Source organism: Saccopteryx bilineata, chromosome 10 (genome assembly GCF_036850765.1).
Source record: "Saccopteryx bilineata isolate mSacBil1 chromosome 10, mSacBil1_pri_phased_curated, whole genome shotgun sequence".
NCBI lineage: Eukaryota > Metazoa > Chordata > Mammalia > Chiroptera > Emballonuridae > Saccopteryx > Saccopteryx bilineata.
The window spans coordinates 54984644-54996641 of record NC_089499.1 but is presented as its reverse complement, the minus strand read 5'-3'; positions in this window follow the sequence as shown (position 1 = coordinate 54996641).

Genomic DNA, 11998 nt, shown 5'->3' with positions numbered 1-11998 from the left:
TCCTCAGCAAGACCTCTCTTGGCAACATTTATATAAAGCAGGTTCCTCCGAACCCCGTCCTTCTGTTTTGGATTAGTAGTTTACATCCTTCATGGCACTTAACAAGGTATGAAGTGCATTTAATGATCTAGCTCATCGATTGTTTCATTTTCTTATGAAAATTTAAGTTCCAGGGTAGTTTGGAGCCCATTTGTCTTGTTCACTGTTATTTATTCCAGGCTGTAAACAGTGCCTGGCACATGACATATACTCAACAAATATTTGCTGGATAGATAAATATGTAAAGAGAAAGAATAGAGCTCTTGGTTTTATACTTTGTGGTGTCTCACTGAATATTAGTTCGGGGTCCACTTCTTTTCTAACCATGCTGATCCTGTAGTCTTTTTTCCAGGTTGTATACTTTCAGTTTCTTGTATGAGACACATTTAGTCTCCTATCTCTGGAAATGCTCTATTTTATTTTCTTCAATTTTGTTCTTAAAATATTGCTCATAGCATGGGCATGGTGTGCCTTCAGCTTAGAGTATGGTTATGCAGATGCTAGGCTTCAGACAGAGTGGTACAAAAGGTTTTGTGAGGATGTGGAGCTTCCAGTTTTATCCTTAGGAATACTTAAACTCTGGAAACAACTGAGTAAGTATAGCCTTGTGTATAGCTGGACATACGTGGCTTTTTATATGGGTTAATTTTTCCAATATTTTAGTGTTGTTAGATTTCTGGACTTTTTCCCCTATGTATTCAGATTATTAGCTATGAGTTCATTTAAGTAAAATAGTATCATTTATAGTACTACTATGGGTCTTTGGCATAGAGTTCTTTGTATCTGAGGTCGAATGCCCTTTGTTGTCATGAACATTTCATCAATAATGGCACTATATTTTGGTTTATTTGGAGAAAACAACAACAGACAAAATACTTAAAACTTTATACTGATATTAATAGGTTTTTTTGAGGTTCACATGAGAATAACAATTGTTAGACCACTTTCCATAGGCTTTGAAGCAGGACTTCTGATTTGCTATTGCCTGTAATTTCCTGTGCTTCCCACTGTCCCTGCCAACTGACTTTTGGTTTTGTGTATCTCCCAGGCACGGAGCACAGCTATCTGACTGCTGATTAAGTTGGTTGGCAGAGCCACAGTGCCAAACATTATTCTAGCACCACCCAAACCATTATCTTGGTCTGATATCTCATTATCAGGTGCCCTGCATGTTGCACTTGAAAGGGAAGTATTAATTACGTCGCAGCAGGAAAGATTCAGAAAATATAAGATGGGTTATGTGGTTGATCTTCATATTTAGTTACATGTTCAGGTGAGAGCTCTGCTGACTACTCTCTTCCCACATTTCCTAGGCAAGTGCTAGCAGAGCTGGACGTACAAAATGGAAGTACAGCAAAGCTTTCTAGGCTTATTTTATTGCAACTTAAAGTAATATTACTTTGTTATAAAAATAATTCTGAAAAATGCTACGACAATTAATTCTGGGCAAACCGGGGCATGTGATTGATCTATATACTTAGCTACACTGATATGTGGAAACGAAACCTCTCTCTGCCCTTGACTGCCAATCACATCAAAGATGGAAACTGAAGCATCATCCTTTGCACTCAGTCAGATGATAATTTTCTCCTTTTTTATGCTTATTTAGATGCTCTTCTAAAAATACTTTATTGGACCTGGAGATCGAAAGTCAGTCATAATAAGTATAGATTTACCATACAGCAGTCTTTCAAGGACCTTTAAGAGATAATCAAATAAACAGCATACACATCACTATTTCCTGCCCCTACAGGTTTGACAAACACCCTTAATTGATCCTTAACAGATCCTACGGTATCCAAGGCCCTGTCTGATGTGTTTTCTTTTCTTTTTTTACATTTTAAGTACTTGCAGTAATGTATTTCTAAAAATGTTCTGTGTAGATCAATTTTGTTAAATCAAATCATACTTTAATTGTACAAATATTTCACTGTTTAAATAAATCCCATTGTAATTATGTTTGTAAATAGTCACCAATTACTTTTATTCTTATGTGGCGAGACAAGATGGCCACAGAGAAGGCAGACACTCCAACTCTCTCTTCCCAAAACCAAAGTGGATTCAAACTTAATTCTGAGAACACTCATCGTGAAAGACCAACTTTGGACTAAACCAAGAGGATTCTACAGCCAAGGACCACCACCGAAGAACCCACACTGAAATTGGTAGGAAAGGCAGAGATGTGGAAAGGGCTGCCCCACTCCTGGGAGCCAGCGGCAGCTGGGAGGGACTCTTGAAATGGGGAGGATGACCAGTGAGATGTGGGTCCCCAGCCCCAAAACCGGAATCCCAGCCTAGAGCCCTGGAGCCTAGAAGGGGCGTAGGGACTATATTTGGCTGAGAAAAGAGCCTAGATACTGTTTGAGAGAAGGAAGCAGAACTCTCAGACCCAGGATCTATATTAAAGGGACTACACGGAGAGACTCGCTCACAGCCACTTTCCTGGAGCTCCAGGAGCGGAGAGTGCTGGGCGGACTGGAGTTGCCAGTGTAGAGAGTGGTCTCGGGGGCACAAAGGAGACACTCTGAAGGGTGGGCACCTTAACCCCTGGGCTGAGTCACTCCCCAAATCTAACGTGAACATTTTTCCTGGGAACAGCATCACCAGCAAAGTGAAGAAAGTACCCTGTCCACTGGAGGTTCACTTGTTACAGATAGAACAAAGAGATGCTTAGAGGCAGGCAGCACGTTAGAGACACAAATAGGGAGGACAGAGGTCTAAGCAAGCCCCCCCCCCTCACTGCTGAGTGCTTGCTAGAGACGGGCCGGTCAGAGGCAGGGCATGGCTACAGAAGCCAGGATGCAGCTGCAGAGGCCAGGGAAGTCTGAGCGAGAATGCACAGGCTGGCCTGTGGAGGCAGAACCGGGGCTGCCACTACAGAAATCCGGGATCACACACAGTCCTGCTTGCAGTGTGGGCCCGCCCTTGGCGGAGGAGGAAGCCTGAGTGACAGTGGAAGGGGTCTGCATGGGCAAACATGAGCCCGTCAGTGAGGACAGAAGTTGCCATAGCTGCTGCAAAGTTCGGGCTGGCATGCAAACCTGCTTGTAGTGCGGGTGCACATCCGCGAAGGTGGCAGCCACGGTGGCTGCTGAGTAGGTCTGAGCCGACAACCCCCCCTCCCCCACCTTACACAGACCTGCCCATGGCAGTAGAAGAGGCTGAGGCAGTCCCAGAAGTGGACCAATGGCCTGCACCAGCCCACTCACGGGGGCAGAAGCTGCAGTGGAGGCTTTGGAGTCCCAAGCCCCTGTGAAAACTTTCCCATGGCGCAGTTGGCCCTCAGCAGCAGCAGAGGCTGGGGTGGCTGTGGAAGTGGTCCAAACGAGCGCGCGGGTGCAAGTGAGCCCGCCCAGGGCAGCGGAGGCTGCGGAGGCAGGCTGACACTGGCAGAACCTGAGCCCAAACACCCCAGGCAGCAGCAGCAGGGGTGGCCTGGTGGACAGACCACACAATGGGAGCACAGGGGCCACACCCACTGGACCCCTCTGACTATACTCTACTGAGTGCTGAAAAAGAAGAAAAAAACTACCTACCTAAATAAATAAATAAAAAGTCTGGATAGAATGACACCTGAGGCTATGGAGCAGGCCACATCCAATACTGCACCTAATCACTGAATTACAGTACTGAGCCCAACATATAGCCAGCATTAAGAGGCAACAGAAAGCAAATCTCAGGGGAACTTGAACTTTTAGAGGAACTTCCCCCAGGCCAAGAGTAGATAAAAGCAAACCTAGGAGTGCAGCTGATATTTACAATGGCACCTGGGTCCAACAGAGGCAGCCACAAGATCTGGATTGCCTGTAGCTACAAAAAAGTTGATAAGAGCCAGTCATAGGCAGTAACCTCTACTGATCTGTGCCAGGCCCCAGGCAGGGAGGACCAGGGCAGGCACAATCAGTGGCTAGATATGGAAAGCACCAGTTTAGGACCTAACAACCCTTGTTAGAGTGAAAATTCAAGGAAAAGCTCCTCACACCTGAACCAGCTAAGACATAGAAAACGCCGATACAAACAGCAAAAAGAACAGTGATAGCAGATAAGAAGCCCAGAGCGGATTATAATCAACAGCTGATGCCAACACAAGAAGAACTAGAAATAACAAAACTGAAAATTGGAGGCAGACAATACCAACCCTAGACTTAGCTAGCTTCAAAAACAACATTCCCAAATGAGGAGTGTATACTCAGTAAAAATAGGAAGACAGAGAAATGCAATCCAAATGAATGAACAAGAGAAACCTCCAGAAAAAGAACTGAGTGAGATGGAAATAACCAAACTACTGGATGCAGAGTTAAAAATAATGGCTATCAGAATGCTCAAAGATCTTAGAGCAACAATGGATGAACACAATGTGCACCTAAATAAAGTATAACAAGAAACAAAAAGGACATTGAAATAATAAAGAATAACCAGTCAGAAATGACAAATACAATGTCAGAAATGAAGACTACACTAGAAGCAAGTAAAAGCAGGATGCATGAAGCAGAGGATCAAATCAGCGATTAGAAGACAAGATAAACAAAAGCACGGAAGTGGAGCAGCAAAAAGAAAAGAGGCTCAAAAAGTCTGAGGAAACTCTAAGAGAGCTCTGTTTCAACATAAAAAGAAACATCTTCATCATAGGGGTTCCTGAAGAAGAGAAAGAACAAGGGAGAGAGCCTGCTTGAAGAAGTCATAACTGAAAACTTCCCTAAATTAATGCAGGAAAAAGTTACACAAGTTCAAGAAGCACAGAGAACTCCATTAAAGAGAAATTCAAAGAAATCTACACCAAGACATATAATATTTAAAATACCAAAGCTAAGAGATAAAGAAAAAATACTAAAAGTTTCAAAAGAAAAAAAGTCAATCACCTACAAAGGAGCCCCCATAAGGATGACATCTGACTTCTCAAGGAAAGGCTCCTCACATCTGAACCAGCTAAGACATAGAAAACACCGATACAAACAGCAAAAAGAACAGTGATAGCAGATAAGAAGTCCACAGTGGCCAGAAGGGAATGGCAAGAAATATTCAAAGTAATGCAGAACAAGAGTCTATAACCAACACTGCTTTATCCAGCAAGGCTATTGTTTAAAATTAAAGGAGAAATTAAAAGCTTCCCAGGCAAAAAACCAAAAAAACCAAACAAAAAAACAACTCAAGAAATTCTTTACAACCAAACCAATGCTGCAAGAAATGTTAAGGGGCCTGTTGTAAAAAGAACAAAGGGGGAAAAATATAGTAAAAGAGTAATGTAGATTTTAAAAAATAAAATGGCAATGAACTACATATCAATAATAACCTTAAATGTGAATGGGTTAAATGACTCAATCAAAGACATAGAGTAGTGGCATAGATAAAAAAACAGGACCCATACATATGCTGTCTACAAGAGACACACCTCAAAACAAAGAATACACAGAAACTGAAAGTAAAAGGTTGGAAAAAAATATTTCACGGAAATGGAAATGAAAACAAAACTGGGGTAGCAATATTTATTTGTGACAAAATAGACTTTAAAACAAAGGCTATAGTGAGGGATAAAGAAAGTCACTACATAATGATAAAGGGGGCAATCCAACAGGAAGATATAACCATTATAAATATCTATGCACCTAATATAAGAGCACCTAAATATATAAAGAAGACTTTGATGGATATAAAGGACAAGATCAACAGCAATGCTATAATAGTAGGGGATTTCAATGTCCCACTAACATCACTAGATAGATCAAAGAAAATTAACAAAGAAACAGCAGACTTAAAGGACACACTAGATCAACTCAATTTAATAGATATCTTCAGAACCTTTCACCCTAAAGAAGCAGAATATACATTCTTTTCAAGTGCTCATGGTACATTCTCTAGGATAGACCACATGTTAGGGCACAAAAGGGGTCTCAACAAATTTAAGAATATTGAAATCATATCAAGCTTTTTCTCTGATCACAATGGCATGAAACTAGAGATCAACCACAACAGAAAAACTGAAAAATATTCAAACACTTGGAAATGAAATAGCATGTTATTAAATAATGAATGGATTAACAATAAAGTCAAAGAAGAAATAAAATATTTTTTAGAAATGAATGATAATGAGCATACAACAACTCAAAATTTATGGGACACAGCAAAAGCAGTTCTGAGAGGAAAGTTCATCGCATTACAGGCATACCTTTAGAAGCTAGAAACAGCTCAAATAAACAACTTAACCCTGCATCTAAAAGAGCAAGAAAAAGAACAGCAAGTAAAGCCCAGAGGTAATAGAAGGAAGGAAATAATAAAGATCAGAGCGGAAATAAATAACATAGAGGCTAAAAAAGCAATATAGAGGATCAATGAAAGCAAGAGTTGGTTCTTTGAAAAGGTAAACAAGATTGATGAACTTTTAACCAGACTCACCAAGAAAAAAACAGAGAGGACTCAATTAAATAAAATTAGAAATGAGAGTGGAGAAATAACAACTGACACAACAGAAATACAAAGGATTGTTAAAAAAAAGTACTATGAAGAACTGTAGGCCAAAATATTAGACACCCTTGGTGAAATGGACAAATTCCTTGAAACATATAATTTTTCAAAAATCAATCTGGAAGAATCAGAAAACCTAAACAGACTGATTTCAACAAATGAGATCAAAACAGTTATCAAAAGATTCCCAGCAAATAAAAGCCCTGGGCCAGAAGGCTTTACATGTGAATTCTAACAAATATTCAAAGAAGAACTCCTCTCCTTCTCAAGCTATTTCAAAACATTCAAGGGCAGGGAAGACTTCCAAGCTCCTTAAAAAAATTTTTTTTTTTATTAATTGTAATGGGGTAACATTGATAAATCAGGGTACATAAGTTCAGAGAAAACATCTCCAGATTATTTTGACATTTGAATATGTTGTATACTCCTTACTCAAAGTCAAACTGAGGAAAGACTTTCAAGCTCCTTTTATGATGTGAGCATAATTCTGATTCCAAAACTACGCAAAGAAAACACAAAGAAAGAAAATTATAGGCCAATTACCCTGATGAATTTAGATGCTAAAATCCTCAACAAAATATTAGCAAACCAGATCCAGCAATACATGAAAAAAACCATACATCATGATCAAGTGGGATTTATTCTTGGGAGGCAAGGCTGATACAATATTTGCAAATCAATCTATGTGATTTATCACATAAACAAAAGGAAGGAGAAAAACCACATGATAATATCAATAGATGCAGAAAAAGCATTTGATAAAATTCAGCACCCATTTATGATCAAAACTCTCAGCAAAGTGGAAATACAAGGACCATACCTCAACATGATAAAGCCATCTATGACAAACCCACAGCCAACATCATATTCAAAGGGCAAAAATTAAAAGCAATCCTCTTAAGATCAGGAACTAGGCAGAGATGCCTCCTTTCACCACTCTTATTCAACATAATTCTGAAAGTCCTAGCCCCAGCAATAAGAAAAAAAGAAGAAATAAAAGGCATCTAAATTGGAAAAGAAGTAAAACTATCATTATTTGTAGATGATATGATACTGTACATTGGAAACCCTAAAGTCTCAGTCAAAAAACTACTGGACCTGATAAATGAATTCAGCAAGGTGGCAGGATATAAAATTAATATTCAGAAATTAGAGGCATTTTTATATACCAACAATGAACTGTCAAAAGAAAAATTAAGAAAACAATCCCCTTAACTATTGCAACAAGAACAAAAATACCTAGGAGTAAATTTAACTAAGGAAATAAAAGACGTCCTCAAAAATTATAAAATACTGATAAAAGAAATCAAGGAAGAAACAAGCAAGTGGAAGCATAGACTGTATTCATGGATAGGAAGAATAAACATCATTAAAATGTTTATATTGCCCAAAGTAATTCATAAATTCAATGCAGTTCCTATTAAAATACCAATGACATACTTCAAAGATATAGAACACATATTCCAAAAATTTATATGGAATCGAAAAAGAACACAAATAGCTTCAGCAATCTTGAAAAAGAAGAATAAAGTGGGTGGTACCACATTTCCTGATATCACGTTATACTACAAGACTATTGTACTCAAAACAGCCTGGAACTGGCATAAGAACAGGCATATAGATCAATGGAACAGAATAGAGAACCCAGGAATAAACCCACATTTTTATGGACAATTGATATTTGACAAAGGAAGTAAGGGCACACATACAATGAAGTAAAAGCAGTGTCTTTACCAAATGGTGTTGGGAAAACTGGACAGCTACCTACAAAAACATGAAACTAGACCACCAACGTACACCATTCACAAAAACAAACTCAAAATGGATAAAAGACTTAAATGTAAGTCATGAAGCCATAAGCATCTTAGAAGAAAACATGGGCACTAAGTTCTCCAACATCTCTCGCAGCAATATATTCGCTGATTTAACTGCATGAGCAAGTGAAATAAAAAACAGGATGAACAAATGGGACTATATCAAACTAAAAAGCTTTTGCACACCTAAAGACAAGATGAGCAGAATGAAAAGACAAGCCACACAACAGGAGAACATATTCAACAATATGTCTGATAAGGGATTAATAACCAAAATTTATAAAGAACTTGTAAAACTCAACACCAGGAACACAAGTAACCCAATCAAAAAATGGGCAAAAGAAATGAATAGACACTTCTCTAAAGAGGATATACAGATGGCCAGTAGACAGATGAAAAAATGTTCAACATCGCTAATCATTAGAGAAATGCAAATTAAAACCACAATGAGATACCACCGCACACCTGTCAGAATGGCTCTCATTAACAAAGCAACACATAATAAGTGCTGGCAAGGATGTGGAGAAAAGGGAACCCTCCTGCACTGCTGGTAGAAATGCAGATGGGCGCAACCACTGTGGAAAAAATTATGGAGATGTCTCAAAAAGTTAAAAATGGAACTGTCTTTTGACCTAACCATCCCACTGTTAGGAATATACCCCAAGAACACCATATCACTGATTAAAAAGAAGAAATGCACCCCCATGTTTATGGCAGCATTGTTCATAATAGCCAAGATCTGGAAACAGCCCAAGTGTCCGTCAGTGGACAAGTGGATTAAATAGCGGTGGTACATATATACAATGGAATACTATGGGGCCATAAAAAAGAAAGAAATCTTACCTTTTGTGACAACATGGATGGACCTGGAAACTTTTATGTTAATTGAAATAAGCCAGGCAGAGAAAGAAAAATATCATATGACCTCACTCATTTGAGAAATCCAATGAACAATGTTAACTGAGGAATGGAACTGAGTCAGAAGAGGGATCAAAGGGACCAGAGGAAAAGGGGGAGAGAAAGGGGCTGATAATGGGATATTCCTGAAGGGAAGGGGGGAGAGCGCTGTGGGGAGTGGGGCAAGGGAGTTGTTGAGGGGAATATGGGGGAGGGGGGATGCATTCGGGGCAACAGTAGAATCTATGTAAACACAATAAATTAAAATAATAAATAAACAATTAAAAATTTATTCTTATGTAACTTTTTCTTAAAACGAATCTACTCTCCTAAGACATAATTATAAACAGTGTGCATATTAGTAATTAACCAGATAGAGGGGGACCAAGATATTCTAAAACAGCGGTTTTCAACCTGTGGGTCGTGACCCTGGCGGGGGTCGAACGACCAAAACACAGGGGTCGCCTAAAGCCATCGGAAAATACGTATTTTAGGCGACCCCTGTGTTTTGGTCGTTCGACCCCTGCCGGGGTCGCGACCCACAGGTTGAGAACCGCTGTTCTAAAATGATCAGGAATTCAAATTGTGCTTCTAATGCTGCTGTCAACTGCTTTGTCATTGCAGAAGTCAAGCAATGGCTAATATGTTCCTTTCCTATGAACAATTTATTCTTTCTACAATAATTTTCTTCGTTTGAAGATTCCAGTTCATTAAAATGGTATTTGTTGAGTTTAGTAGATATTAGTATTTATTCCTTTAATGCTTATTCATTTTTATGAACTGAATCATTTAAAGAATTATTAGAACCCACAGGGCCTTTATGAACAACATTTGTTGAGTGTGGTTTTAGAAATTGACTGATATATTCCTAGTTAAATTTGAATATAATCCTGATTTGACACTGAGAGTTGCTTTCTGTGTACTCTGCCACAAACTTCATTTTTTAAATAGAACAAGTTGCTTATAATTTAAAAATATTCAGGGATAAGAATTCCTTCAGCATCATTTCTTTATAAGCATCTGGATAAATCCTACAGATAGTCTGTCCAATCCCACACACAGAAAACCTTTTAGTGTCTATCTTCTCTCACTATGATCAAACACTTTTTATGAGTTTGACATTACTTTTAACTTTATTGACCTGGAAAATGATGCCTTCCTTTTTAGTTAGCCAAATTTTCTCACCAACCTTCCCCTACTTGACAGTTGAGGCATATTTGGAGAGATTTTATTTGAGAACTTAGCCAGGTTAAGTTCTTAAAATCATGTCCCTATTCTGGAAGAAAGAGTAAAACCATTAAAAAAATTATTTGAGAGAGAGAGAGAGAGAGAGAGAGAGAGAATTTGTTGTTCCATTTTAGGCACTCATTGGTTGATTCTTATATGTGCCCTGACCAGGGAGCAAACTTGTAATCTTGGCATATCAAGATGATGGTCTACCAATGGAGCTCCCCAGCCGGGGCCAGAAATAGTTTCTATTGATCATCTACTGTGTGCTCATCACTGTGTTAAATTTTTTAAATTGATCTTTCTCAGTTAATATCCCTAATCTAAAGAGAAACAGAAATTGAATATGTGAGAAATATGCTCAATGTTATACAATTAATTTAAGGAAAATCTGAGAAAGAAACTCAGGCAGTATGATTCATTGGTTCTGATCATGTTAATCAAATTAAAGTCTATGACAACACCTACAAACATGGAGTAAGTAGTAAGTGGATGTGTAAACACAGATATGGGTGATCTTTATCTTTTAGTTAGGACAATGTCAGTTATGATATAAAGACAGTGACTTGATTAAACTACATTTTGTCTGATATTAGAACTCCATTTCAGATATAAGCTTATTCAGGCTTAAAGCATCTTTGAAATATTCCTGAATATTCCATCCTTTTTAAATTTTTGTCAACAAACTTTTAATGAGAATTTACCAGCCATTCAACATTGTATTCTGAGCCAAAGTTGGAGGATCAGTAATTAAATAAAATAGAAACTACATAGGCAATTATAGGAATACAACTTGACACAGTTATTTTGGAAAGCAATTAGATAATATTTCATAAACACCTATTAGGTTCCAGGCTCTTGAGATATTTCAAAATATTTAATTTTCACAAGTATGCTGAAATGCAAATAATAACTCCATTTTAAGGAGTAAGAACATTAAGATTGGTGGCATTTAAACATTGTTCCCAAAGCCATTCAGTAGAGGGGTAGAATAGTGGTAGCGGTGGGGAGTCAACAGTTGAATCAAAATTCATTTCATGATAAACACATGGGTTTTTTCAACCTAATCAACTGAAGTCTAGCTGATAATATAAAGATGCAGGATTTATCAACATTAACATCTTGTCGTAAATGAGTTTATAGATCCTTCCAAAAGCACTGATCCTATCAGGAGTTAGACAAACATTAAGAAATACAATTTAGAGAGGTAGAGTTGAAGTTCTTAAGAAAGCCAATTGGCATGGGTGAGCAGGGGCACTGGGCATCTAAATACTAGTGTAAGAACATCTGGAAGGAAAGAAGGGCCAAGCAGGTGCCAAAAATAAAATAGAAAGTCTATTACCAAAATCTCCCTTTCTCCTTTTTTTTGGCTAAGAACTATAAGAAAGGAAAGCAAATACAATTCAGCTACCTAACATTTTTTGAGAGAGAAAGAAAGGGAGAGAGAGAAAGAGATTGAGAGAGAGAAGCATCAACTCCTTGTTTTACTTATTTGTACCATTGATTGTTTTTCATATGTGCCCTGACTGGGGCTCAAACTGGCAACCTCGGGATCAAACTGG